Source organism: Haemaphysalis longicornis, unplaced genomic scaffold (genome assembly GCF_048455015.1).
Source record: "Haemaphysalis longicornis isolate Haplotype H1 unplaced genomic scaffold, Haemaphysalis longicornis Haplotype H1 scaffold_3, whole genome shotgun sequence".
Lineage (NCBI taxonomy): Eukaryota > Metazoa > Arthropoda > Arachnida > Ixodida > Ixodidae > Haemaphysalis > Haemaphysalis longicornis.
In genome coordinates, this window is record NW_027526335.1 from 36,813,463 (window position 1) to 36,818,663 (window position 5,201).

Consider the following 5,201-nt stretch of genomic DNA (forward strand, 5'->3'; position numbering starts at 1 on the left):
CAAGACCGATTCCCACGGCGCCATGTTTATTCTCTCCCTGAACGAGTTCTGTGCTTCTTTCTTCGCTTCCAGTCGGCGGCCGTCCTCGTAGATTTAGTGGCGGATTGGCAACTCACCGCACTTGCAGCTTCTGCTTTGCGAAACGCAACACGAAATTTTCGTGTTGCGTTTTTTTTTCGCTCCTGTGGGTGCCTACGAGCCCGCAAATCATAGAATGGCACATTAGACAGTCGATCGCAGCGTAAACAATCATTTATGGCGTCGTTTAATTCGTTGGGTCTCGACAAAACGAACACCGAGCGGCCGCCATGACAGGAAGGAGCCCGTGACGTCACCATTCTTGTCGCCTCCTCACTCTATCGCTACTGTGTAAGCTTGAACAAGACCATGACCGATATGATCGCGATGTATGCGGACGTCGAACACCCAACGTGGGACGAAGTGCCTCCCAATTGTAATGTTCGCATATAACACCGCGATCCAAGAAACAGCGGTATTCTTTACATTTTATTTGGTATACGGCCGACTCGTGAATACAATGCTCGACACGATGGTGCCTCGCCGAGTGATCTGACCCACGAAGATGCGGAAGAAATATCCCAGCGCATGCATGCAGAGGAAGCACGGCAACTCGCGAGGATCAGGATTCGACGTCAACGAATCGTGGACGCTGATCGGTACAACCTCTGTCGACGTGACCGCTGGGGATAAAGTTTGGATTTGGACACCCGTACGGCGCCGTGGTCTTTTCGAAAAGTCTGTGTAAGATACTTGGTCGTATTTGTGAACTTAATTGTGAAGTAGTCCCTGATGCAGCGCACTCAGCGTCCCACCGAAGCCCAAGGTCCGAAGTGGTGCACGCCTAAAGCCCCTAAAGCCATACTATACGAACGTTGAAGCACAAGCTACCGTACCAACACATCCAACTGCCCCTCGCGGCATCGAGTCGATGCCTTCAAAGGGGGCAGCAGTGCCACTACCATCATCAGCAGCAAGCAACTGATGAGGAGAATGCTCGAGGCTCTTGGTGATTTCTTGGTACAAACCAACTCTTGGTGCAGCTTCGAGTTTGCAGCTGTTAAACCTGTTCTTTAGCCTTCCTTATGGTGACAATATTCAGGATAGTGAAGTTGACACGCAGAATGGATACAGTATAATCCCGTTGATACGTTCTCGGTTCATACGATTTCCCGGTTACTATACGCTCTCAATTCCCCATAGTACGTTCCTTACCGGATAGTGTACTTCGAGAGGAGAATCAAGTGTTCTACGTCGACGCCGCGGAATACCCAGACAGAGCGGCCATGAGCATAGTGGCAATGGATCAGCAGGGTAATTCAACTGCCTCTGGTTCAGTTTGTACAATTCACCCAGAGACCGGGGATGAAGCAGCCATTGGAGTTGCCATATCCTCCATACCCGCAAAAATAATTGTGACTGACTCAAAAACAGCCATTAGAAATTTGAGAAGGGTAGAATTTCACCCCAAGCACAGCAGCGCCTTCATCAAACCTTTACTGGGTCAAAACTCCGCGAGGTCCTTCTTATATGAACGCCAGCACATTCGTCCTCGCCAGGCAATTGCATGCTCACGAAGCGGCCCGAGGTTTCAGCCACCGGGGCCGCCTCGATCTTGATGAGCAGTCGCTACATACGGGGGGCAGGGACAGGCTTGTGACATATAGGGACATCTCTATCGCTTAGGCGGCCTGAAATACCCGGCGACGCATGCCTCCCTCAGTCGGTGGCAGTCTGTGACCTGGCGACTCAGTGCAACACCTTTCCGAACCCCGTAGCCTACAGCCGCCTATACCCAGACCTGCACAAAGAGCTATGTAGATGGTGCTCGGAACGAGCTAACCTGCAGCACATCGTATGGGCCTGTCCCGGGAAACCACAACACACATCACAGACAATAGTGAGAACGACTCTGGAGCAATGGGCGGCCGTGTTGCCCAGCTCCGACCAAGAGACTCAACGCAGCGACGCAGCCTTTGCCAACTGGCCGAAGATGCCGCTAGGGCTCACGTAGAGTTCCTGTATATGCTCCCTACGGGATGCTCCCGTAGGGAGCATATACAGGAACTCTAGGCTCACGGGCTCCTGGCCGCCATCTGACGGGGAAGGACCGTCGAACGCTCCCTTTCGTCCCCTTCCCTTCCCCAGTTAGGGCGAAATAAAGTTTTCTCATCGTCATCATTGTACGTTTCTGCCTCGTGTTTCTTCTAAAACGTATCAACGAGGTTCTGCTGTATGAAGTTTCTTCGTGGTGGCCAGTAGAGTGGTTGGGTCTCTGTGTTAACTGGTGAGGCGATTAATGTTCTACGTGGTCATGATCTTTGTCGTGTCGGGATTGTCGTCCTGGTACTCGGGGTGTTCTGCTGTTTATCACACATGGTATTCCAGTGCTCCCTTCGGAGGTGGTTCGAGCACTCTTGAATGTGTTCGTTGGGTTTTTTTATTCGGTCACGGAGTCTGCGCTTAGTTTTTCAGCGAGTCTACCGCTTCAGGAAAGAGGCGCGGGCTTCTCAACAGTGCGACAGGTGCGTATCTATGTGAGTATTCGTGGCAAAAACCTTGGTATGCCTATCAACAGCATTCATGAGTTGCTGTCAGGTAGTTGAAGTGTTGTCGATGTTTATGCTAATCGGTGATGCGGACAGATTTCCACTTGCGGAGACAGTGAGGCGTATAGAATGGCATGGTCACTGCTCATGTATTCTTGAGTGTGTTATCATCGATGGAGAAAAGCCGGAGTCAGGGTTGGTATTGCGTTCTACGGAATACGCGTGTATTCTTGTATGTTGTTATGTGGTGCAGCACATTGCACCCGGCATTTAGGCATATATTCTTTATTTCTCACAAAATCTGTATCTGTTTTAAGCATAATAAATTACCTACCACGTTCTCCCCTTTGCTTTCTTGACTGCCTACCCTAATTTGTCTTATTTCAACGAGCCCCTCATTTCCCATTCTGATTCGCTACATGTATAGGCACGTTGCGCTGATGTTTGCCTCGCAAGCAGCAGCGCCGTTTTCTATATCCTGGTGGTTCGGGGCGTCATTTCTTGTAGGAAAGACGCCACGCATATCACGGGCTCGGTTAGTAGCATTCATATCACGTAAGTGTCGGCGCCCTGTCCTATGACAGCAACAGCCGGGATTATCACGAGCCACGCACGGGCGCCACACAAAGAAGGCATCTAAGGTAACGTCATGATAACAAGGCCGAGAAGAACGAGCCGTTTAAGTGGCGCAGACGAAAATACGTTAGCTGTTGATATTGTAGCCGACCAATAAGATCGCAGATAATACAAATGGCAGGGTGGAACCGATGCATTCATCACGGCCGCCTTTCATTACACCGTGTCTCAGTGTCAACCCATATATCGTTGGCACGGCATGCTGCAGGCAGTGGGTGATAACGGGTCGAGGAATCGCCACTCCTTTACCGATGCCCTAGCGGGCGCTACAGACAACTTTAGTAGGAAAAGTGCTGCGCTCACAGCGGCCTCTGTCCGGTGCAACGTGCCTATAGCGAGGGTCCGGTTCTGGTAGTCTTGGTGTCAAAGGTAGCTTAAGAGGGTTGAACCTTGGTCAACCGCTCTCGACACGTCGTAGACGCTCGAGTCACGACCCGGGGGTTAAAAAGGTCCCCTTCAGCCCGAGTAGTCGGAGTGGCCATGGCCACACCCAAGTTCAGGGAGCAATCACTTTAACATGTGGAGGGGAGCACAGAGAGCGTAGTGGTCATAGCACCAGACGCGTATACATTCTGAAGGTTTTGGGTTCGGATCCAACCAGGTGGGCATATTTTTCTCTGCTTCCTTTATTTGTTTGAAAAATCTTTGTTTCAAGGATAATAAATGACTTACCACATTCTCCCCTTTGCTTCCCTTGGCTTTCTTGACTGCCTACCCTTATTCGTCTTACTTCAACCAGCCCCTCATCACACACACACACACACACACACACACACACACACACACACACACACACACACACACACACACACACACACACACACACACACACACACACACACACACACAGATATATATATATATATATATATATATATATATATATATATATATATATATATATATATATACAGGCGAGCCCGCTTATAACGAACACAACGGGAAACCGAAATCACTTCGTTATATCCGCTTTTCGCTATATCTGGACAGAAAATCTCTGTATACCAATGGTAACGGGAAACGAAGATTTGTTCGTTATAGCCGCTATATTGTTAAAACCGGGTTCGCTATAAGTGGGCTATACTGTATATATATATATATATATATTGTGAGGCCGTAGATAGAAGGTGACGGGACCGTTGCTTCCGCAGCTCCTTTATTCCGAAGCGTCAGGCGGGGACGAAGCAAGATGGCGACCCAGCGTCCCTGCTGATGATGATTAGCCGAAGACGAGGTTGTGCCGGTGATGATGAGTATGTACAGCAGATGATGCGGTAGCCGCAAGCTACTGGTGATGATGATTAATACCAATTGGGACAAAGATCTCCTAGCAGGCAGCAAGACACAAACTCAGCTCACACTATTATCCCCCTCGTTGAAAGAAGCGGCCACCTGGCCGCGTTTCAGAGTTCGTCGCGGCGGTTAAAAACCTTGAGCCGGGAAACGTGAACTATCTCGGTGCCACGATGGCGGCGGTCGGAACTTGGGCAAACCGGTGTGACGCGAAAGTTTACAGGAGAGGTCGCCTCGAGAACCTTGTACGGACCAAGGAAACGGTGCAAGAACTTCTCGCATAGGCCCGGAACACGAATAGGCGTCCACACCAAGACTTCATCACCGGGTCGGAATTGAGGAGAGCGATGCACAGCGTCGTAGCGTTGCTTTCGATCCTGTTGGCTCGCTTCAGTGCGCATGCGGGCAAGTTGGCGGCAGTGTTCAACGCGAGCAACAAATTGTTCAGGAGACGTCGCAGAAGGTGACACGGGAGCGGCGAAGAAGCAGGTATCCAGAGTGTGCGAAGGGTGGCGGCCGTATACAAGGTAGTACGGGGAGTATCCGGTTGTGGTCTGAATTGCGGTATTGTAAGCATAGGTAACAGGAGGTAAGATGGCGTCCCAGTTGCGATGGTCAGGTTGGATATACATAGAGATCATATCAGAGAGAGTTCGATGGAAGCGTTCTGTGAGGCCGTTTGTTTGGGGATGATAGCTGGACGTC